Source organism: Chiloscyllium plagiosum, chromosome 39 (assembly GCF_004010195.1).
Source record: "Chiloscyllium plagiosum isolate BGI_BamShark_2017 chromosome 39, ASM401019v2, whole genome shotgun sequence".
NCBI lineage: Eukaryota > Metazoa > Chordata > Chondrichthyes > Orectolobiformes > Hemiscylliidae > Chiloscyllium > Chiloscyllium plagiosum.
Window position 1 is genome coordinate 16358749 of NC_057748.1, and position 25480 is coordinate 16384228.

Genomic DNA, 25480 nt, shown 5'->3' on the forward strand with positions numbered 1-25480 from the left:
GAAGTCTGGAGAGGAATGCAGTGGTGTTTGTCGAGGTTCGTCCCGAGCAGCTCCGTGACATGGGACTCCGTGCTCTACGGCCTGTTCCCTGGGACGCACACCGAGACGAACATCAACTGTGCCTGGAGGATCATCAACTCGGTGAAGGACGCTCTCTGGGTGGTCCGAAACCTGTTGATCTTCCAGCTGAAGGAGTTGACCCTGACTGAGTGTTGTAGACTGGCACATTCCAAGGTCCAGGACTACGTGTTGAGGGACGCGCTGAAGCTTGGGGCAGCTGCCGCCAAGGCGCGGTGGGGAAAGACCACCGTGTAACATCTGCCTGCCTAAGCACAGGGGGCCGAAGCAGTAAGGGGGCTCCGCTGACCCCCCTGCTAAATATGTGGATAGTAATCGTACAGACCGGTATATATGAATGATTAATTCCGATCTCTGTATGCAAAGAAATTGAATGTTTATATATGTATGGCATGACCAATTGTACAGATCATCAAAATATTTTATGAATAAAGTATATTTTTGAATTTAAAGAAATTGTAGAGCAGTACTGTGTTAGTCTCTGTAATACTTACGGTAAAGATATTAAGTGTAGGATGCTTTGCTGCAAGTTTTGTGATTGTGGGGAAAGGCACTCACACTCAAACTTGATTCAGAGATGCCGGTGTTGGATTGGGGTGTACAAAGTTAAAAATCACACAACACCAGGTTATAGTCCAACAGGTTTAATTGGAAGCACACTAGCTTTTCGAATCACCTGATGAAAGAGTGTCGCTCCGAAAGCTAGTGCTTCCAATTAAACCTGTTGGACTATAACCTGGTGTTGTGTGATTTTTAACTTTGTAACACTCAAACTTGGTTTCAAAGTCTAAAAGTGCGTATTTCCAGCTTGCGTGTGATGCATTACTTTACCCAATTCATGGACCTTGATTAGAAATGTGGGGCGTAGTTTGATTAAATTCTCAATGGCCGATTAATGTTAGGACGAGGAGTGTAATTTCCGAACAACGAAAAAGCTGACAATGTTCAGTCTGGTTTGTGTGCCCGCCGTGTGTCACGATTCACCAAGTCCACACTCATTCAGAATCATACACTGAAAGCTGCAGATGTTCAAACCCTGACATCCGACGTTAACAAATGCACAAGGAATCCTACTTCCCCAGACGATCTGACACAGATGCACAACAGCCCTCGCTGCAGTAACATTAATGCATTATTACTTTCACGATCAGATAGTCGCAGATGCACTTCCAAAAGTTGACAGCAGTTGCTTCGTTCCACAAGGAACATCTTAGCGAAGCTTGAAAAACGTTTGCACGATTCCCCCAGTTGCAAAAAGATGGGAGCACTTTGACATCAAGAAGAAAACAGCAGACAATATCTCCGCAGAGTAACAGAGAACATCTTTAAAGGTTAGGAAGCTCTCCCACACCCAACTCCGGCTCCCTCCAGTTACTGACAGGAGAAAAGGGGAATCATAGAACATAGAGCATAGAACATAGAAGAATACAGCGCAGTACAGGCCCTTTGGCCCTCGATGTTGCGCCGATCCACGCCCACCTAACCTATACTAACCCACTATCCTCCATATACCTATCCAATGCCCGCTTAAATGCCCATAAAGAGGGAGAGTCCACCACTGCTACTGGCAGGGCATTCCATGAACTTACGACTCGCTGAGTGAAGAACCTACCCCTAACTTCAGTCCTATATCTACCCCCAAAATCGTTACTCCATGGAGAACATCTTAAACTAAATGATCAGTGAGTCCATCTGAAGAATCCTCCTGGCTTGGCTCAATGTCTTTGCTGAGGTTTTGTTTTGTTTCTAAATTTCCAGGCCTTTGTTTTGCTCAGTGTCTTTCCTTCCTCTGTGGGGGCACTGGCTTTTCCTTGTAATCGATCTCGGGGAACTCCCAGCCTCACCTTGCATTCTTCAAATACCTTTCACTTCAAAGTGGATTTGTCTCAGTACAAGACTGCTGTGTTGCAGCACTTTGGCAGAGCAGAGTGGCGCAGCGGAAGCGTGCTGGGCCCATAACCCAGAGGTCGATGGATCGAAACCATCCTCTGCTATTTACTTTATGGAAGCATTCCCTTGCGCCGCCTTGCAGTCGCTCGCTTGTTGCCATCAGCATTCACAATGCTCTCTCATCGCCCGCCACCCACACATTCGCTGTAAATACCCCACACAGACGGGTGCCCCCCCCCTTTCACCAACCCTCCCCTGCAGCGCCGCCTCGCCACCACCAGAGGGCCACCTTGCCCACAGTAACACCAGAACAAATGCTGCTGCCCTTCCCCGAAACAGACACTGGAAAGTCAAGTTGGTACTTAGAATAAACACAACCGAAGGAAAACGAAGTAAATCACGCGTTTATTCGTTTGTTGACTAATATCAGAAAATGAAACAATAATCATTTCAATAAACCTCAAGCATAAATCAAATCAAGAACCTCATTTATTCTCTTTTACATCACATTCGCCTGTACCTGTGTTTTTGTTTTTGCTGTTGTTTACTTATTATTTACTTATCTATGCTATTTAACCATGTGACACAACCACCTGATGAAGGAGCAGTGCTCCGAAAGCTAGTGCTTCCAATTAAACCTGTTGGACTATAACCTGGTGTTGTGTGATTTTTAACTTTGTACACCCCAGTCCAACACCGGCATCTCCAAATCATGACTACAAAAGATGAGAAACTTAACAAACAATCTGGCTCTTTTTCAATATATAATTTCAGTTTCATCACACTGTAAACTTTCACTATAAATTCTGTGTCTTACGCTCTTATTCTCCACAACCACCTGATGAAGGAGCGTCGCTCCAAAAGCTAGTCCTTCCAATTAAACCTGTTGGACTATAACCTGGTGTTGTGTGATTTTTACCTTTGTACACCCCAGTCCAACACCAGCACCTCCAAATCATAACTATGCGACCTGCCTGTATTGCTCGCAAAGCAAAGCTTTTCACTGTGTTTTGGTATGCGTGACACTAAATTTAATTCAATTCATTTAATTTGTCATATGGAGGAAATTGCCAAAACATCATTTTGGATGGGTGCATCAAAATAAAGGATGGAATAAATCAATAAGGACTGAATAATGCAAATTAGATAATTAATTTGATATAAGACATTAGCAGATTCCATAGTTTAAAACAGAGGAGCAGAAGTCAGCTATTTGGCCCATTGAGTCAGCCCATTCAAAGAGATCATGGTTAATCTGATGATCTGCAAGCTGATATCCTCTCTTTTCCCCACATTCCTTGATTCCTTTACTGATCACAAATCTATCTAGCTCAGCCTTGAGTATACTTCACAACCAAGTCTCCACAGCCTTTTGCGGTAAAGGATTCCACATATTCACTACCTCCTGAGAAAAGGTAGCCCCCTCATTTCCATCCTAATTGAGTGACCCCTTTCTGTAAGATTATGCCCTCTGGTCCGAGACTCCCTACTGCACTCACATTAAAAAAGGAAACATTGAAAAATACAAATACTGAATTGAAAGTAATCAAATGAAATTAAGTTTAAATAAAAGGATGTGCATCGACTTGAGAGAAAATACCACAGTCAAAAACTCAGTGAGAAATTGCAACGTTCTGCAAGGTGAATACAATCCTATAGTAAATAGTACTGAAATGAGAGGGAGTAACGCAGTCGATAAAACAGAACATTAAAACATTTATTAAAGATTTCAGGACGCAAAGAAAAACCACAATCAAACTGGCAGAAACAGTGGACAGGATGATAAAGTGTATTTAGTAATGAAAGAAGGGATGACATTCAGACAACTATGTCAATGAGACCCTCTGGAAGTGGCAGCACAGAAAAGATAGGAGGAAGTGAGGATGGCAGATGCTGGAGAGTCAGAGTTGAGAAGTGTGGTGCTGGAAAAGCACAGCCGGTCAGGCAGCATCTGAGGAGCAGGAGAGTCGACGTTTCGAGGATAATCTCTTCATCAGGAATGGGGGCGAGGGCAGTGCCGAGTTGGAGGGTTGGATCTGGGGATGTGGTGGGGGGAGGGGAGATGAGGAATCTCCTGAAATCGACATTGGTCCCATGTGGTTGGAGGGTCCCAAGGCAGAAGACGAGTCATTCTTCCTCCAGGCGTTGGGAGGCTTGGATTTGGTGGTGGAGGAGGCTCTGGACTTGCATGTCCCACATTCTGTCTAATGACAGATGAATTAACTGCAGGGATTTTGGGACATCATTTCACAACCATCAAGAATTGTAAAACAGGTTTCAACAATGGAACTTGCACTGATTGTCATGAAAAGAAATCTGGTTCACAAATGCCCTTCAGGGAAGGAATCTGCCATCCTTACTTGCTCTGGCCTACATGTGACTCAAGACCCACAACAATGTGGTAGGCTCTGAACTACTTTCTGAGATGGCCTGACAAGTCACCCAGTTCAAGGCAAGTTATGGGAGAGCATCAGCCTTACCAGTGTGCCCGCTTCCCAGAAAAGGATACAGGAAAAAAGCTCTGAGGCCAAAGTTGGGGTTGCTAGAGGAACAAAATGTATAGAGGTGTCGATTACACTCTCAGGGGTAAGAATCTTCACCTCTCATTCTGTGTATCCACAGCAACACTGAGCACTGGAAACTGATGCGTATTTTTGTGCTGGTGCAGTGGACCCCCAGAACAGCAGTAACAATTTTCCATCATTGCAGTTAAAGAGTCAGTGCCTGAAGCCCCATCAACGCCTAGGCAGAGTCTCCCCAACTACTTCCAGACTTTAGATTCACAGCCTGTACACCCCTACAAGCTCATAACTGGAGTGCTCATCTGTGGCTTTTAAGGATAACTGTGTCTGGATGTACATCAATGTGACAGCACTGATGCCTTTTGGTAATGTGGTGACCACAACTGTACACAATAGTCTAAATGCAGCCGAACCAATGTCTTGTACAATTTTAACATGATTTGCCATGATCTTACACTCAAAGTACAGTCTTTACTTAAGGACTACAGACAGTACCTAAGTACAGTCCAAACAGCATGGTGTAGGTTAGCAGAAGACAAGCTTCAGCAAATACCTTTTATACAAGTGTGTTGAGGGAACATTTTGCGTTTAACTTAATAAAAAGCTATCGACATCAAGTTCTGTTAAGTGGCTCACCCACTGTTTGGACATGCTTTTGGGTGATAGTTGATAAGAAAGCTCCCAGCCCCAGCATGATTATCCAAGTCCAAAGATGTGCAGGTTAGGTGAATTGGTCATGCTAAATTGTTCATAGTGCTAGGTGCATTAGTCAGAGGGAAATGGGTCTGGGTGGGTTACTCTTCGGAGGGTCGGTGTGGACTGGTTGGGCTGAAGGGCCTGTTTCCACACTGTAGGGTATCTAATCTAATCTAATCTAAATACTTGCGTCTCAGGTCACACCAAGAAGGAGCAGGCTTCCTAGACCTAGATTACTTACAGATGGAAACGGGCGAACAGGCCCTTTAGCCAACAAGTCTACACCGTCCCTCCCCCTACATTTACCCTAAATACTATGGGACAATTTAGCACGGCCAATTCACCTGGCTTGCACATCTTCGGACTGTGGGAGAAAACCGGAGCACCCGGAGGAAACCCACACAGACACGGGGAGAATGTGGAAACTCCACACGGACAATCGCCAAAGGTGAGGATCGAGTTCGGGTACCTGGCACTGTGACGTTTCAGGCTCATGCCTGAAACATCGATTCTCCTGCTCCTCGGATGCTGCCTGACCTGCTGTGCTTTATCAGCACCACACTCTCGGCTCTGGGGTACTGGAGTATTGTGTCTGTAACTAAGAGTTAGAGCTGTAGGAGTGTACACAGAACAACTTATTTGCGTAGCGCCATATCACCGAGAAGAACAACCCTAGTTTGCTTGGGATTTGAAATTCAAATTTGAGGACAAGAAAGCTGAATCCCACGCTAGTCCTACCCAGTTCAAGCCAGTTACCGGCTTGTGCTCTAGTGTTAAATAGAGGTCAGTACACAAAACAAATGGGTTGCTTCTAGTACACCCACCCATTCTCTCCTACACTTAGTTGTTGTTATCATTTCCTCAGCTTCATTTCTGATTTACCATCTTTATTTAACTCCCCCATTCATTTCTCTCTCACTCTGGGCTCCATCACTACCTATCCACTCACCACTCCCCTCATCACTCCTCTCGATTCTCCCAACCATGTGTTCAGCATGAATACCACATTTTTCCCAAATGCTAACAGCTCTGATCAGGGGTCACCACACTCAGAACGTTAGCTCTGCTTTCTTCCTGCAGATGCGACAAGACCTGCTGAGTTTCGGCCTGCAGTTTCTGGTTTTTGTCTCACCTTAGCTGAGATGCCCTTTCACAAACGCGCCCGTTCAAAACCGGTCACACGTGGTCATCTGTCGGCAAACTAACAGCAGATGCGAGCCACAGACTGCGCATCGCCCGTGTACAGGAGGGTTTTGAGCTGAGTGCCAGGAATTGTCACTCCAAGGCAGTCTTTGCTAAGTGCTACCCTTCTGACTGTATCCTTCCTGATAAACTTGACCAAAAAATACTCCAAGCAAAACAGGAACAAGGTGGATAAATGATTAGATTAGATTACTTACAGTGTGGAAACAGGCCCTTTGGCCCAACAAGTCCACACCGTCCCGACGAAGCGCAACCCACCCATACCCCCACATTTACCCCTTACCTAACACTACGGGCAACTTAGCATGGCCAATTCACCTGACCTGCACATCTTTGTGACTGTGGGAGGTAACCGGAACACCCGGAGGAAACCCACGCAGACACTGGGAGAACGTGCAAACTCCACACAGTCAGTCGCCTGAGGTGGGAACTGAACCCGGGTCTCTGGCGCTGTGAGGCAGCAGTGCTAACCACTGTGCCACCGTGCCACCCATATTAATCCCTGTCTAACACTTAATTTGATCAGAAAGCTTTCCAATCACTACCCTTGATTGATATTGTGCTGTTGGGCATAGCAGTTGGATATATTTGTAGATTCCCATCCCATTCTGGGGAATGCAGCCATCACATAATCCCATCCAAATCCTTGTCAGCTGATCAGGTCACCTGTCTTCTGTAATACACCTGAGGAGGATGTGGCTATTTGAGATTCTCCTGCCATACATCACTGCTGTGCCCCACCTACCCCACCCACCCCTTTCCCATGACCACCTCCTGTCCCCAGTGTGACAGAGCCTGGGGTAGCCCCATCAGTCTGTACAGCCACCTACCGACTCATCCTGAGAGCGGGAGACATGCATCCTCATCTGCCAGGGATCATCAATGCTGAGAAGGGAACTTTGGATAGGGAAGGAGCACCATTACATTGGCAGGGTGTGTAGGAGCTGAGGGAATTGGATATGGATTTGAGGATTTGGAAAACTGGATGTCAGGGAGCGAGAGCCAGCGCAGACTTGACTGATCAAGTAGCATCCTGCGCTGTAACTATTCTCTTATTCAATGATTTTGTGGTTCAAGCAGTGAAATCATACACTGATTCGGATTGCTTCTCCTTTCTGCTTATAGTTGATGATGCTGCAGATTAAAGTAACTTCTCAAATATAAATAGCACATCTGACAGATTCCGAACACAGATACTGACAGAGTTCAGGATGATTAGCTCCATCATGTCAGACTGTTCAAAACAGTAAGAGTCCGTGCGATTTCCCCCAAGGCTAAGTGGAAGGCTGGATTTGCAAGAGGCATGGAGCTGAGGGTGACGGTATATGGAAGTCCCTATGACAAGAGGTTAATTTCCATTGGGTTTTCACAGGACTTTGTGCTGGGGCCCTTGCTGTTTATGATGCAGAGTTTGGGTGGTCCGGTGGTCCAGTGGTTAGCACTGCTGCCTCACAGCGCCAGGGACCCGGGTTCATTTCCAGCTTCAGGCGACGGTCTGTGTGGAGTTTGCACATTCTCCCCGTGTCTGCGTGGGTTTCCTCTGGTTTCCTCCCACAGGTTAGGGGGGAATTGGCCATGCTAAGTTGCCCGTAGTGTTCAGGAATGTGTAGGTTAGGTGCTTTAGTCAGGAGAAATGTAGAGTAGGGGAATGGGTGGGATACTCTTCAGAGGGTTGGTGTGGACTTGTTGGGCCAAATGGCCTGTTTCCACACTGTAGGGATTCTCTGAGATATTGATCAAAGTCATGATTCAGGTTTAATGTAGTGGGTAGGATCAAATCATTCACAGATGGCATAAAAAATAATAGGGTGGTGTTGGGGACAGAATGACCAAATAAATAATTCAACACCCAGCAGATCACTTCCAGTATCGAAGAGTTTATTGAAATTACACTGGGTTTGGGGGAAAGAAACCTTCTGAAAATCCAGAGCTCTTCCCCAAAGGAACGAAAACATATTTTTATGCATTTGTTTCAGCCTGCCTTTAATATTTACAAACCAATTATATGATTAATTAATTAATACATTTCCAACTCCAAGTCCTCCACGGTCTCATGATGTTTCCCCGATTCTCTTATCTCCCTTCCTTGGGATTTTCACAATGGACACTGTATTCAACTATATTCCTGTGCAAGCGTTTACCAGTTGCACCATGTTAACTACCAATTAATTGGATACTTGCCTATCACTTAAGGACTGGTTAAATTCTGTTACTTTCCTTATTATCCTCATCACAGGAAATACAGAATGGTATTATTTTTTAATAATTGATACAAAATTCGTAATATCAGTTCCAAAAACATTATTAAGTTACACCTAATGTTAGAATTCTTTAGCTAATGAGTTGTGAGCAGTTTCTCTCTCACCTGACCTTGGAATGTCAAGCAAACACAACCCCTCAATCTTATAACTATAATTATAATTCCTTCTTTTCACACTCTGTAAAAGACATTATATTTGTGTGTCTGCGTATGTGCATGTATGTCTGTATGTATGCACGTGTGTGTATGGGTGGGTGTATGTGCGTGTGCATATGTGTGTACAAGTGTGTGTGTGCGTGAGTGTGTGGGTGGGTGTATGTGTGTACGAGTGTGTGAGTGGGAGTGTGTGTGTGTGAGTGTGTGGGTGGGTGTATGTGCGTGTGCATATATGTGTGTGAGTGTGTGGGTGGATGTATGTGTGTGTGGATATGTGTGTATGTCTGTATGTGTGCATATGTCTGTATGTGCATGTGTGAGTAAGTCTATGACTAATTCAGAATCTATATGTATGTTTATTTGAAGAATCTTAAATAAAATCTACTACTCTAACAGATTGACTCATTAAAGACTCACTAATTAAATGTAGAATTCTGATGTGAAATGTTCTTATCTATGTGTAAACAACTGCAGCTGCATGTTAAGCTGACTGTACTATTTCAATTCTATTATCTTGGGTCTAGAGAGCTACCAGGGTTCTAACTTACGCAGACTATATTAAGCAAATATTTTTCCAGACCTCTAAAGACTACTGTCAGCCATGTTTTTACTGCTTTGTCATGGGCAGCTGTCGGCCATTTTGTGTTGCTCAGTCATGGGCATCCCTAACCATGGTACCTGTAAATGACAGGAGGAGATCAATGGAACAGTCAGGTGGGCAGTAAAGTGAAAAATGGAACTCCACCTGGAAAATTGTAAGGTAACACACTTAGACAGCATTAATTAGGCCAGCAAATACACTTGAAATGGCAGGAACATAGAAAGTACTGAAGATCAGAGGAACCTTGCCATCCATATCCATAGATCCCTGAAGATAGCAGGGCAGGTAGATCAGATGGTTGAAGAAGCATGAAGAATATTTGCTTTTATTACCTGGGGCACAGAATTCAACTGTAGTAAATAGAGTAAATATAGAAATTAATTATCAAATAAATATATGTCACATAGCTGAAGACAAGGGTATATGGGAACAGGAATGGGTATATGAGTAGAAAGGGTTTGGGTCAAATTGGGATGTCTGGTCGGTGTGGGCAGGTTGGGCTGAAGGGTCTGTTTCCATGCTGTATGACTCTGATTCTACATTATAACAATATTTAACATCGGAACCAGACTAGCTGCAGCAAACAGAACAGGTCGAAAGATAATCATTCTAACACATAGAACACATGCTAACACACAAAGCGACTTAATGATTGGAATATCTACAAATACTGGGAACTATCATAGTCTACTGAGGTGCTGTTATAATAGATGAGTCATAGAGATGTACAGCACGGAAACAGACCCTTCAGTCTAACTTTTTCAGACTGACCAGGTATTCTAAGTTAGTCTAGTCGCATTTGACAGCACTTGGACCATATTCCTCCAAACCCTTCCTTTTCATATATTCATTCCTGCTCCCACATACCACTGTCTTTATTGGGTATATGAACAGGAAGGGTTCAGAGAGATATGGCCCAAATGCTGTCAAATGGGATTAGATTAGGTTAGGATATCTGGTCGGCATGAATGAGTTGGACTGAAGGGTCTGTTTCTGTGCTGTACGTCTCTATGACTCTATAACTCAGCACTTGATCCTGGACACGGGAATGTGCTGATCTGCAGCATTCATTTGGGGTTTCTATTTTATCCTTTATCATAAACATTTTCCCAATAACAGATGCTATATTAACTGGCCTATTGTTTCCTGTTTTACCTGTTCTTTCTCTTTTTAAATAAAGGTATCAGATTGACACCCGTAACATTTCCAATCCAGAACACACTGTTCTGGGAAACTGTCCCCAATACACTATGAATTATTCCTTGTGACTGCTTCTTCCGATCTGACTATCCCAATTTACAAGAAGATTATAGTCACCCATAATTAATATACTGCATGTTTTGTATTGCCTCATTATTTCTTGATTTATTCTCTGCCCTTCTGTAGAGATGTTTTGGGCCTTTAGACTATTCCAAACCAGCATCTTCTTCTCATTTTCATTTTTTAGCTCCACCCATATGGATCCTGCGTCTTCTGATCCAAGATAGCTTATTTCTTTCAGGTTTATTCTGTCCCATACTAACAATGTTGCCCACCACCCTTCCCTTCCTGACATTTTGAAATGTGAAAATACTCCTGAATATTTAGTTGCCAGCTTTGTAACCATGTCTCTGTAATGTTTATCAGATCATGTCTATTATTCCGTATTTAAGCCCATTAATACATTTATTTTGTTCTGAAGGCTATCCACATTCAAAGAAAGAGTCATTAATTCTATATTTTTGTAGTTTTATTGCTGTTTTTCTATTCTTGTTCTCTCTGTCTTTTTCTGTCCCAGCCTGGGTATTGTTGGACAAATGGCTGTCCTGTAATACTCTCATACTTTCCTGCTTTGGTAAGCCTGCCTTTCTCCTCTCCCCTCTCCTGAGTGGTTCTGATAAAATTATCTTAGCTTTTAGTTTGATGCACTCATTCAAAATTATGTTTTGGCAATTTCCTCCATATTGCAAATTAAGTGAGATATTATTTGATTTGATTTATGCTTCTGGTTTACCTGCTGAAATGACTATTGTTTTATTTTCTGACATCAGCAAATAAATGAGTGTGGTTCATTTTCCTGCAGCCCTTTCAGCAGTGTGTATTGGAGGTTGACTTTCCAGTGTCTGGTTTGGGGGAAGGCAGCAGAGCATTTGTTCTGACGTTACTGTGGGCAAGATGGCCCTCTGGTGGTGGCGAGGCGGCGCTGCAGGAGAGCATTGGGAGAAAGGAGTGTGTGTGTGTTTGCAGCAATATTCTGTGTTGGTGCTGGGGGATGAAAAAACATTGTGAAGAGTGCAGTGCAGATTGAAGGTGCTGTCAGAAAACGAAGGTAATATAAATAAAGTGCACAACGTGTTGAGAGCATGTGTAATGGAAGAGCCATTGAGAATGAGCACTCTTCAGTAAAAAGGGATAGCAGAGGATGGTTTCGATCCATCGACCTCTGGGTTATGGGCCCAGCACGCTTCCGCTGCGCCACTCTGCTCCGCCGGCAGCCGCTGTTGCTGTGATATACTAGTGACTTAATTCGAGCTGTTTATTACACACTGAATTATCTGTCACCCTGGGCACAGCAGTAAATGGGCTGAGAGATTTCCCATTAACTACAGGATGTCACTAGGAAATAAATGCCACCAACAACAGAAAATAAATGGGACAGGCTCAGAAAATCAGCAAAGACAATCAAGTCATTAAAAAAGACAGAGTTTTATTTATATATATATATATATATATAGAGGAAACTCAGAGAGATATGCATAAATACATAAAGAAACTAGGCAGCCAGGGATATATATAAATAAATATATAAAGAAAATAAACAGACAGGGAGATATACATAAATATATAAAGAAATGATATACTGGAAGTCTGAAACAGAAACTGAAATTGCTGGAGAAACTCTGCAGGGCAGCAGCATCTGCAGAGAGAAAGCAGAGTCAATGCTTTGGGTCCAGTGCCCCCCCTCAGGGAAATATACTGAGTAAATCAGAAAGAGGTGGAGAGATGGATCATTTATAGAAAGCAGTTCTCCACAGTGAAGAAACTACTGACTTTAGTCTAAGTGCATTTCCTGCACTTCCCCTGTACCCAGACAGCAGTCAGACATATCTGCTGAGTGTCAGTGGTCCAAGCTGACAACTGACCACGTCCAAGTCCCTGCCTCTGTGTCCTTGACTGGGATGCTCAATCCCATGACTGGACAGAGGGCTAACTCTCCTCCACCCCTGATACTTTCAGACCTGATCAATTGTTTGAATAAGCGTGCAGCGTGTTTGCCATACAAGCAACTGGTACATGTTGTAGGTGTTAGATTGACATCTCACTATGTGCTGAACAACAAATGTCCCCACCCTGGACAGACCCCTAATTACTAAGAAGCTGCCCCTCTGTGTGTCTGCACAAAATATCATGTCAAAACAGCTGAGCGCTGGCTGACTTTTAGCTCTCAGCATGCCAACAGACAAGGCATGGCCAGAGAGGGTAAGTCGTGCATGTCCTGAGCAAGCAGGTAAATTCAGAGTGAGTAAAGGTGTGAGTGAGTGAGAATGAGTGAGAGTGTGAGTGTGTGAGTGAGTGCGAGAGAGTGAGAGTTGAGTGAGTGAATGTGTGAGTGTCAGTAAGTGAGTGAGAGTGTGTGTGAGTGAGTGCGAGTGAGTGAGAGTTGAGTGAGTGAATGTGTGAGTGTGAGTAAGTGAGTGAGCGTGTGAGTGAGTGAGTGAGTGAGTGATAAGTCAGTGAGCGACCGTGAGATGCAGCCATTCCAATCCATAAGCTTGATGTATATTCCTGCACACCTCGTGCCCTTTTTGAAACCTCTCAATGCCAGTTATCAGTGCAGCTTGAAATGTAGGTCTCAACTTTGTAAATATCCTATAAATGGGTCAGAGAGATGTTGTAAGGATTCTAAGGGATTAGCAATTACCTGATGCTGATATCCTTGGATGAGGGATGTGTGTGACTGGTGTCCTGAGATACCATTGCCTGGCTACCTGCATGAAAGCATTCCACAGCCAGTGGGGAGTTGAATTCACCAGCTCCCCATTCCGATTCCCATGTTGAGAATTCTCAGTGTTTAGCTTGCTCGGCAGGTTTGCTAATATAGGAAGCTGCATATAAATAATGTGGGATGTGCAGTTGACAAGGTCATTTATGAGCAATATGAAGATTGTGAGGACTGCAGATGCTGGAAAGTAAGAGTCAATATAATGTGGAGCTGGACAAAGCACAGAAGGTCAAGCAGCATCAGAGGAGCTGGAGAGTCAGCATTTCATCAGGACTGAGGAGGGGAATGGGCCTGAGAAATAGAGGGACGGGGTGGGGCTGCTGTGATGGCGATAGGTGGATACAGGTAGGAGGTGATTGTGATTGGTCAGTGAGAAAGGTAGAGCGGATAGGTGGGAAGGAAGATGGACAGGTTAGGTCCGGTCAGGGGAGCAGGGCAGAGAGGGAGGGCTAGACCTGGGATGAGATGGGGAGATTTGGAAGCTGGTGAATTGTATGTTGAGGCCATAAAGTTGTAAGCTCCTGAGATAGAAGATGAGGTGTTCTTCCCCCAAGTTGTATGTGGCCTTATTTTGACCATGGAGAAGGCCCAGGATGGACATGTCGGGGAAGTGGGAGGGGGAGTTGAAATGTCTCCCAACTGGAAATTGGGGTTGATTAGAGCATGCGGACTATAGATGCTCCCTTAACTGGTTCCCAAGTTTACACTCAGGCTCTCAGACATAGAGGAGACCACATCAGGAGCAGTAAATCAGGTTCGAGGAAACGCAGGTGAATCTCTGCCTTGGAATGATTCTTTGGGACCTTGGACGGAGGTAAGAGGGGAGATGTGGGGGCAGATGTTGCACCTTCTGTGGTCACAGGAAAAGGTGTAGTGGAGGGGTTGGAGGGGGAGTGTGGACCTAACGAGAGAGAGTCACGGAAGGAACGATCACTACGGAGAAGCAGACAGGGGTGGGGAAGGGAATATCTTGTTGGTGATGGGGTCAGGCTGCTGGTGGTGCAAGTGGCGGAGGGTGATGCAGTGTATTTGGAGATTAGTGGGGTGAATGTGAGGACCAGGGGACTCAGTTCCTGTTGTGGTTCTCCACTAATAGGTAATTCACTGCTGCCAAGTGAAAATCCCACTTCAAAGCCCTGCAGTTGCACAAAAGATGCCATGAATTGCTTTCGACGTTGGGATAGGCGTCACTGGATATACTGCACAATTTTGCCACATTCTTGCTCCAGCCCAAGTCATTCAGACTCCTGTAAGATTTCTCCGGATATCTCTGGTTCTCTCTCCACTGCTGCTTCCAAAGGTGCTGAGTATCCACAACATTTTCTGTTTTTATTTCGGGTTCCAAAAATCTGCAGTATTTTGATTTGATCTGTGAAGATGTCCCACGTTCTTTTTGTAATGCAAAGAAACTGGACTTCGCAGTCAATTCTGGACCGTCTCATTAGAACATAAGAACTAGGAGCAGGAGTAGGCCATCTGGCCCTTCGAGCCTGCTCCGCCATTCAATGAGATCATGGCTGAGCTTTATCGTGAGCTCAGCTCCACTTACCCACCCTCTCCTACTGTCTCCTACTGGGAAAAAGTGAGCACTGCAGATGCTGGAGATCAGAATCAGAGTGTGGTGCTGGAAAAACACAGCAGGTCAGGTAGCATCCAAGGAGCAGGAGGCATAAGCTCTTCATCTCCTACTGTCTGGTCATGAATGCAATTGTGGGATCCCCCCGTGTATCTGTCCAACTCTGTTAATCTAATGAATAACATTTGAATTATGTTCTTCAGTGACAAGTGTGTGTACCACTGACTCTGACACTAGGGTTTCTTCTGTATTTGTTAATATCTGATATAGTATGTGAGGAACTTGATTAATTTTGGGTGGAAATTATCCTTCGATCTTAGTCTCTGATGCTCATAACTTGGATGTCCATGACACATGCTTCCTGCCAGGAGAACGTGAGGACCGCAGATGCTGAAGATCAGAGTCGAAGAGTGTGTTGCTGGAAAAGCACAGCCGGTCAGGCAGCAATCGAGGAGCAGGAGAGTCGACGTTTCGAGCATAAGCTCTGCTTTCTGCCAGACAATCCAGCTTCAGTATTTTCACTTTTCATTTCAAACCCCAAAGTTCTTGCGCTCCCCTCCCAACGTTTTCCAACAGCTGTTTAGGGGATATGTGAGCATTGGTCCTCTCGATGCATGAGGAGGAGCTCTGCTTGCCCTTCCACACTGTAGTAACTGAGCCTGTCGTATTGGCTTCCTGGCTTATGCAAAATAAATTGTGAGTAAATTGCATACAGAAGTCAGACAGAGAAGGAAGCCACGCATTTCAGTGGCATGCAGTATGTCAGGTGTAGGCGGCAGGGATTGAGTGAATCCCTAGAGGAGTATCCCTAGAGGGATTGTAAGCCCCTAGAGTGGTGGCACGGTGGCTCAGTGGTTAGCACTGCTGTCTCACAGTACCAAGTGGTCCCAGGTTTGATTGCAGCCTCAGGCAACTGCCTGTGTGGAGCTTGCTCATTCTCCCCCTGTCTGCATGGGTTTCCTCCCACAGTTCACAGATGTGCAGGTCAGGTGAATTGACTGTGCTACAGTGCCCATAGAACATAGTCAGAGAGAAATGGGTCTGGATGGGTTACTCTGCGGAGGGTCGGTGTGGACTGGTTGGGCCGAAGGGCCTGTTTCCACACTGTAGGGAATCGTTTTTAAAAAAGGCATTTGGAGTATATCTTGAAGGGAAATCAGGAGGGCAAAGAGGGGGACATGAGACCGCTGTGTCAAATAGGGTTAAGGAGACTCTACAAATACATTAAGGGTGAAAGAGTAACCAAGGAAAGAATATGACCCCTTAAAGATCAACAAACCATCGATGTGTGCAGAAGATCGATGAGATAATTAACAAGTATTTTGCGTTAGTATTTGCTGTGGAGAAGGACATAGAAGCTAGGGAACGTAGGGAAGTAATAATGATGGCTTGAAAAGTATCCATATTACAGAGGAGGAGGTTTAAAAAATGCATAAAGGCAGATAAATCCCCAAGACTTGATCAGGTGTATCCCAGACTTTGTGAGAAGCTACGGAAGGGACTGTTGGGCCCCTTACTGAAATATTTGTGTCATCGACAGCCAAGGAAAATTGGAGGGTGGCTAATGTGCCATCAATATTTAAGACAGATGGGAATGAAATGTCAAGGAACTATGGACCAGTGAGCCTGACATCACTGGTGGGTATGTTGTTGGAGGGGACTCTGAGGGAGGTGCATTTAGAAAGGATCAGTGATCAGTGTGGATTTATACGTGAGAAACTGTGTCTCATTAATTGCGGTGACAAAAAAGTTGCTGAAGGCAGAGCAGTAGACGTTGTCTCTGGGCCTCAGCAAGGTGTTCGACATGGAGGACTGGTTGGCAAGGTTAGATCCAAGGGGAGCTAGTCATTTGGACACAAAATTGGTTTGAAGGTAGGAGGCAGAGAACGATGGCGCAGGGTTGTTTTGCGGACTGGACCTGATGTTACACTCTTGGTGAAGTGGAAGATGGCTCGGGTGACTGCAAAGGCAGAGGTTCTGGGAATGGGTCAGACCTGCACCATGTACAACGGAGAGAGTGCCTCACACCTGATGACCAGGTTTTTACCCATAATGCAGAGGGAGAGGTACTCCCATAGGACCAGTTACTACCTCACCTTGGCGATGTGCTCCTCACAAGCTTTTGCTTACACCCCGGCCCCTTCAAACCACATTCCCAGCTGATTCAGGGAATCTGTCTGGACGGGGAATGGGTAAAAGATAAAAGCTAGTCGGCCCAGTTCCCAAAGAAGAGGGCCTCATTCTTGCCTTAATTTACCGTGGCTCCTGAGGCTAGTTCGAACAGGTGCTCATGAGTCTGCGCACTGAAAGCGGATCCGAGCAGAAATCGAGAACGTCATCCATGGACAGGGGGCTTTTGACCTGCAGGCCTCTTCTGCCTGGCTTAGTACCCCCTCTCAGGCTCACATCTTTCCTGATGGAACTCAGCAAAAGGCTCTAAACAGCACACACACAAGGCAGGAGAGAGTGGGCAGCCCTGCCTGATCCCAGATCCAATCGGGAAGCTATCTGATTCCCACTGATCAGCTGAGATGCATGAGGCTCACTGACTTTTCACCTCCTGGAGATTATCCTCCGATGTCTGTAGCAAGAGTAGGTTCTACATGGTTTTCTGGCATTTACCAGTTTCTCTCTTTCTCGCCTTCTGAACATGTTTGAGGATAAACCTCCCAGCCTGCTCTAAGCAGCCTCCACTTACTTTACACCATCCCCATCACCATCCCCATCACCTACCTGCCACCATACGCCCCTCATTTACCTCAGAGTCAGAGATATCTACAGCACAGAAAAAGGCCCTTCGGCCCATCAGATTTGTGCTGGTCAAAAACAATTAAATTAAAACTTCCTTGCTTTCCCTCTAAACCTCCTGCCCCTTTCCCCGTGCCCTGGTCATTGATCCCTTCAAAAAGGAGAAAGGTTCCTTCCTGTCTGCTCTGCCTATGCCTCTCGTAATTTTGTCCATCTTAATTACATTCCCTCTCAATTCTCCCTGCCCAAAGGAAACCAGCCCAGAAGACCAAAGGAACCGGAGTAGGCCCTTCGGCCCCTCAGTCCTGCTCCACCATCCAATAGGATCATGGCTCATCTGACTCACCTGGCTTCCACATTCCTGCCACATTCCACCAACCAATGATTCCCCGACTGAGCAAGAATCTATCTCTCTCAGCCTTAAATATAAACAAGGACTCTGTCCCCACAGCTCTCTGTGACAAGGTCTCCTAACACTCTGAGAGAAGAAAGTCCTCCCCATCTCAGTCTTAAGTTGACACCCCTAAACCCTGAGACTATGTCCTCTGGTCCTAGATTCCCCAATGAGGGGAAATATACTCTCAGCATTTAACCCGTAAGCCCTTTAAGAATCCCATCTGTCTCAGGGAGTTCACGTCTCATTCTCCTAAATTCCCATGAGTAGAGTCCAACCAGTTTAACCTTTGCTGGTAAGACAATCCATCTATACCAGGAATCATCCGAGCTAACCTTTTGGGAATTGCTTCCAATTAAATGTTATCTTTTAAAAGAGGGCAACCAAAACTGATCATGGGAACTTTTGTTTTCCATCCCAACACTTCACACTTTTCCACATTATACTCCTTTTACCTATTTCTTGCTCACTTAATTAACTGGTCAATATCTCTCTGTAAAAGGTTTGCATCTCCCTCACAGTGGGCCTTTCCACCTACTTATGTGTTGTTTGCGAATCTGATGAGTGTCCATTTGCTTCCTTCCCCCAAGTCATTGAAATATATTGTGAGTGGTTCCAGCACTGGTCCCTGTGGCTTCTCACTGGTAACAGGTCACCAACCTGAAAGAGAACCCCTCATCGCCACTCGTTGTTTCCTGCCCATTAGCCAATTCTCTAACCATGCCAACTTCTGACCTCCAACACCCTGGGCTCTTATCTTATGACTCAACCTTTTCTGAGGTACCTCGTTAAATGGCTTTTTGGAAGTCCAAATGCATCAGAACTACTGGTTGCCCTCTATCCACTCTGGTTGACACTTCCTCTAGAAACTATAAAACATTAGTCAGACATGATCTCCCATGCTGACTCTGCGTGATTACATTATGATTTTCCAAAAGTTCTGCTGCTACTTCTTTCAGAATCGATTCCAACACTTTTACAGCTTTAGATGTTAGATTCATTGGTCAATAGTTTGTCACATTTCACCTCCCTCCGTTTTCGAATAGGGGCGTCATCTCGGCAGATTTCCAAGCAGCTGATACTCCACAATCCAAGGAATTTGGGAAAATTACAACCAATGCGTCCACTATCTCATAGAGTCATAGAGATGTACAGCATGGAAACAGACCCTTCGGTCCAACCTGTCCATGCCAACCAGATATCCCAACCCAATCTAGTCCCACCTGCCAGCACCCGGCCCATATCCATCCAAACCCTTCCTTTTCATATACCCATCCAAATGCCTCTTAAATGTTGCAATTGTACCAGCCTCCACCACATCCTCTGGCAGCTCATCCCATACACGTACCAACCTCTGTGTGAAAAAGTTGCCCCTTAGGTCCCTTTTATATCTTTCCGCTCTCACCCTAAACCTATGCCCTCTAGTTCTGGACTCCCACATCCCAGGGAAAAGACTTTGTCTATTTATCCTATTCATGCCCCTCATAATTTTGTAAACCTCTATAAGGTCACCGCTCAGCCTCCGACGCTCCAGGGAAAACAGCCCCAGCCTGTTCAGCCTCTCCCTATATCTCAAATCCTCCAACCCTGGCAACATCCTTGTAAATCTGTTCTGAACCCTTTCAAGTTTCACAACATCTTTCCGATAGGAAGGAGACCAGAATTGCACGCAATATTCCAACAGTGGCCTAACCAATGTCCTGTACAGCTGCAACATGACCTCCCAACTCCTGTACTCAATACTCTGACCAATAAAGGAAAGCATACCAAATGCCTCCTTCACTATCCTATCTACCTGCGACTCTACTTTCAAGGAACTATGAACCTGCACTCCAAGGTCTCTTTTTTCAGCAACACTCCCTAGGTCCTTATCCTTAAGTGTATATCTGTACCTAAAATGGAAGTCAGCAAGGGTAGGTGACCTATCTGCCTTTAGCCCATTGAGAGCCATACTCATAGAGATGTACAGCACAGAAACAGACCCTTCAGTCTAACTCGTCCATGCCGACCAGATTTCCTAAATTTATCTAGTGCCATTTGCCAGCACTTGATCCATATCTGTCTAAACCCTTCCTATTCATATACCCAAGCAGATGCCTTTTAAATGTTGTAATTGTACCAGCCTCCACCATTTCCTCTGGCAGCTCATTCCATGCACGGACACCTCTCTGTGTGAAAAAGTTCCCCCTTAAAATGTTTCACCTCTCACTGTAAAACTACGCCCTCTAGTTTTGGACTCTCCTACCTTGGGGAAAAGACCTTGTCTATCATGGTTTTATAAACTTCTATAAGGTCACCCCTCTGCCTCCAATTTCCCAGCCTATTCCCATAACGCAAAACTCCAAACCTGGCAACATGCTTGTGAATCTTTTCTGCACCCGTTCAAGTTTAACAACATCTCTTCTATGTGTGGGAGACCAGAATTGAATGCTGCATTCCAAAAATGGCCCAACTGTATCTCCCCCTAGAGTTGCAACATGACATCCCAACTCCATACTCAATGCACTGAATAATAAAGACAAGCATACCAAACAGCTTTGTCACTGTCCTGTCTACCTGCAACTCAACCTTCAAGGAACTATGAGCATGCTCCCCAGTGTCTCTTTGCTCAGCAACAATCTCCAGGGTCCTAGGTTCGATTCCAGCCTCAGGCAACTGCCTGTGTGGAGTTTGCACATTCTCCCTGTGTTTCCTCCGGGTGCTCCGGTTTCCTCCCACAGTCCAAAGATGTGCAGGTCAGGTGAATTGGCCGTGCTAAATTGCCCGTAGCGTTAGTCAGAAGGGAATGGGTCTGGGTGGGTTGCTCTCCAGAGGGTCGGTGTGGATTTATTGGGCTGTTTCCAACACTCTAATCTAATCAGGTTAAATGGTCTGTATTTCCTTGGATTATCCTTACCACCTTTCTTAAATATGGCACCATGTTAGCCAATCTCAGTCTTGTGGGATCTCACCCATGGCTGATGATGATACAGATATCTCAACAAGATGCCCAGTGATCACTTCCCCAGCTTCCCACAAAGTTCTGGGATACATCTGATCAGGACCCAGGGACTTATCCACCTTTTATACTCCTTCACTGGTAATGATGCTGACACTCAATTCCTCACCCATATTCTTGAGTATTGATGAGATGTTTGAAATACCTTCAGTACCGGTGCAAAATATTATTTTAACTTGTCTGTCATTTCCATGTTTCTCATAACCATCTCCCCTGATTCATTTTCAAAGGAGCCTATGTTCACTTTGACCTCCCTATTCCCTTGTATGTCCAACTGGTTCTGATATTGTGCAATAGTTCAGTTCTCATACAATCTTGCATTGTAAGAAAATTGCACATTAGCCATGCCATCTAAACCTACAGGGCCAGAAATGCGTTATAGCCAGTACAGGTAAGGAAGGTTCATGTTCTACAAATAATAGTCTAAATTCTTCAAGCACGTTAAAGCCAACTTGCATGGAAAAAACGTGCACTTTTTTTATTTCAAAAATATAGTTTATTCATAAAATAATTTGATGGTCTGTACAATTGGTCATGCCATACATACGTAAACATTTGCATACAGAGATCAGAACTTATCATTCATATATACAGGTCTGTACGTTTATCAATCATATGTCCATATATTTAGCTGAGGCGTCAGCAGAGCCCAAATGACTGCGTGGGCCCCCTGTTCTTCTCTGACAGGCAGATGTTACACGGTGGTCTTTCCCCACTGCGCCTTGGCGGCAGCTGCCCCAAGCTTCAGCGCGTCCCTCAACACGTAGTCCTGGACCATGGAATGTGCCAGTCTGCAGCACTCAGTCGGGGTCAGCTCCTTCAGCTGGAATATCAACAAGTTTCGGACCACCCAGAGAGCGTCCTTCACCGAGTTGATGATCCTCCAGGCACAGTTGATGTTCGTCTCGGTGTGCGTCCCGGGGAACAGGCCGTAGAGCACGGAGTCCCGCGTCACGGCGCTGCTCAGGACGAACCTCGACAAACACCACTGCATTCCACTCCAGACTTCCTCTGCGTAGGCACATTCCAGAAGAAACACACTCTATTGTAGAACTGACTGTATGTAAAAAAGCTCTTTAGTCAGTTTTATATTCCTCACAAGTTTGCCCTTGTAGTTCACTTTCTCCCTGTTTATTACCTTTTCAGTCCACCTTTGCTGGATTCTGAACTAATTTCAATCTTTGGGGCTCAGTGTCACATAGTGAAGGATCTGAGGAAAATAAGGTTAATTTCCTGCCAATATTGATGTAAACACTGCAGACAGTGCTGTCACATTGATGTACATCAAAATGTAACTATTCTTAAAAGTCACAAATGAGCTCTCTTGCCACCAATAGGGATGTACAGTTTGTGGCTGCATCTTTAAAGTCTGGGGGAGGCTCTGCCTTGATGTTGTCGGGGGTTTCAGGCACTCAGTGCAATGATGTAAAATTCTTGCTACAAAATGCTGTTCTAGGGGTCCACGGCACCAGCACAAAATTAATGCGTCAGTTCCCTGTGTGCTCAGTGCTGCTGTCAATACACAGAACGGGATCTAAGAGACAAAGGTTCGAGCCTCTGAGAATGCAATCGCCAGCTCCCTGTTTTGTTTTATTGGCTTGGTTTATGGTTCGGGTTTAACTATCGAAATGATAATTGCTTTATTTTCTCACATTAGCAAATAAGTGAGTGGATGATGTGGCTTGTTTTACCGCAGCTCTTCAGCTGTACACCATCTAAGCCCAGGGATTGCATTTCTAGGCTCCGTTTTGTGAAAAGTGAGCAGCATTTGACATGAATAAAAACCGACAGAACTGCGGATGCAGTAAATCAGAACTGAGGAAGCTGAGCTTTTCCAGCAATTTCAGTCTCAGCGCTTGTTCTGGTGTGACTGTGGGGAAGGTGGCCCTCTGGAAGTGACCGTGCAGGACAGGGTTGATAGGAAGGAGAGAGGGGGGGGAGTTACAGCAATTAGGGATAATCTCTGTTAGTGGAGGTTGCTGGAAAAAACCCACATTATTGTGGTGCAGATTGGAGACTTGATGGGAAGCGATTTCAGTCTCAGCGTTTGTTCTGGTGTTTAAGGTGACCGTGCAGTAGAGGGTCAAGAGAAAGTTGTGTGATTTTTAACTTTGTCCACCCCAGTCCAACACCTGCACCTCCTCATCATTAACAGAAAGGAGTATGTGTGTGTGTGTGGGGTGGGGTGTGTTTGTGGTGGGATGGGGTGTGTATGGGGTGGGGATGCAGAAATTGCGGCTACTCTGTGCTAATGGTGGTCGCTGGAAAAAAAAATGGTTGTGGTGCAGGTTGAAGCTTTGATGCAAAGCATGAAGTGAATGTGTGAGTAAGAAGGAATGTTTCCATAAAGTAAATAGCAGAGGATGGTTTCGATCCATCGACCTCTGGGTTATGGGCCCAGCACGCTTCCGCTGCGCCACTCTGCTCCACTCATTTAACACTTGCAGCATACTTTTGCTGAGATAATTATTGTAACGGAAAAAGAAAAAGTTGGAAATGTCACTAATACAGTCCCACACACGTGCATAGGGAGTTGGGTATGGGAGATGTCAGAGATATTTTCTGCTGAGTTTATATTTTCTTTCTGATGTCAAAGAGCTCGTTCTTCTGCACTGGGGGGACCATGCAAACCATCTTCCAAGCTTCGTTCAGATGTTCCTCCTGTGTGGAAAATAAAACCTGTTGTCAATTGTGGACGTGTATCTGCTCCAATCTGGTGGTGAATGTGATTGTGCATCTGTCGAGGTTTGTTACTGTAGCGAGTAACATCTGTTGTGTGTCTCTGTTGGGCAGTTTGGATTCCTTGTGTATTTGTTGATGTCTTGTGTGGGATGTCAGCGTTTAAAGAGATTCTCTGTTATTTTTTGCTGGGTTAATATTTTCTTCCGGATGTTCAAGTGCTCCCGCAACTGGGGAATCGGGCAAACGTCTTTCACGTTGCACTAAGGTGTTACTTGGTCCCTTGTGTAACAAAGCAACTGTTGCCAATTTAACAATCACACAACACCAGGTTATAGTCCAACAGGTTTAATTGGAAGCACTAGCTTTCGGAGCGACGCTCCTTCATCAGGTGATTGTGGAGAACTCAATCCTAACACACAGGATTTATAGCAAACATTTACAGTGTGATGTAACTGAAATTATACATTGAAGAATTGATTGTCTGTTAAGCCTTTCATCTGTTAGAATACAGTGATAGTTTCACTTCTTTCATGTGTAAATCACAAAACCTTTTTTTAAAAAAGTTGCATTCTCGGGTTAACTGTTAACAATGGTGATAGCTAGACAATATGTTGAAGGTGTTGGCCCCCTGTGTTCATTCCTGATGAAGGGCTTTTACCCGAAACGTCGATTTCGCTGCTCCTTGGATGCTGCATGAATTGCTGTGCTCTTCCAGCACCACTAATCCACCCCTGTGTTCTCTGTCTATGCCATGTTGTTTAGATTGATTGTAATCTAAAAAGTGAGATAACGGAGTTTTACATGAATTCATGCAGTTTTTGAGCAAAGTACAATGTAACTCTGCAAGTACAAATTCACCCCACAAAATATGTGTGTGCATGTGGGTCTTTGTTTGTCTGTCTGTGTGTGTGTCTGTCTGTCTGGGTTGGGGGTTGTCAGTGATAGAAAGTGTGTGTATGTGTAATGAGTTGAAAAATGTGTTGCTGGAAAAGCGCAGCAGGTCAGGCAGCATCCAAGGAACAGGAGAATCGACGTTTCGGGCATAAGCCCTTCTTCAGTGAGTGCAGAGTGTCTTAAGTCTGTGAGGGGATGCATGTGTGAGTGTGGAAGTGTGTGTGTCTGTAAGGGTGTGTGTGGGTGTCTGTGTATGTGTGTGTCCATGTGTATGTGTGTATAGGAGTGCCTGTGTGTGTGTGTATAGTGCAATGGTGATCACCTGTAGTGTGATATCAACCCAAGGTCCCAGTTGAGGCCCTCCCTATGGGTACCGAACTTAGCTATCAGCCTCTGCTCGGCCACTTTTCTCTGCTGCCTGTCCTGAAGTCCATCTTGGAGGATGGTCACCCGAAGGTCCGAGGTCGAATGTCTCAGACCACTGAAGTGTTCCCCAACTGGGAGGGAACACTCCTGTCTGTTGATTGTTATGCGGTGCCCATTCATCCGTTGTCGTAGCCTTTGCTCGGTTTCCCCAATGTACCATGCCTCTGGGCATCCTTGCCTGCAATGTATAAGATAGACAACGTTGGCTAAGTCACATGAGTACCTGCCATGTACAAGGTGGGAGATAGTCGAGAGTAGTCCATGGTGAGTTTGATGGTGGGATGAAACTTCAGGATTCCAAAGGGCTCATGCCCGAAACGTCGATTCTCCTGCTCCTTGGATGCTGCCTGACCTGCTGCGCTTTTCCAGCAACA

At 45.1% G+C, this 25480-nt stretch overlaps 3 non-coding genes across 3 annotated transcripts; 1 reads left to right on the forward strand and 2 right to left on the reverse strand.

The window, feature by feature from the left end:
• The first annotated feature begins 2000 nt into the window (after nt 1-2000).
• On the forward strand, nt 2001-2072 carry trnam-cau. The gene has a single exon. It is a non-coding gene; the product is annotated as a tRNA-Met (tRNA).
• Nucleotides 2073-11798: 9726 nt separating this feature from the next.
• trnam-cau lies at nt 11799-11870 on the reverse strand. Its single transcript has one exon. It is a non-coding gene; the product is annotated as a tRNA-Met (tRNA).
• Nucleotides 11871-23458: 11588 nt separating this feature from the next.
• Nucleotides 23459-23530, reverse strand: trnam-cau. The gene has a single exon. It is a non-coding gene; the product is annotated as a tRNA-Met (tRNA).
• Between the last annotated feature and the right edge of the window lie 1950 nt (nt 23531-25480).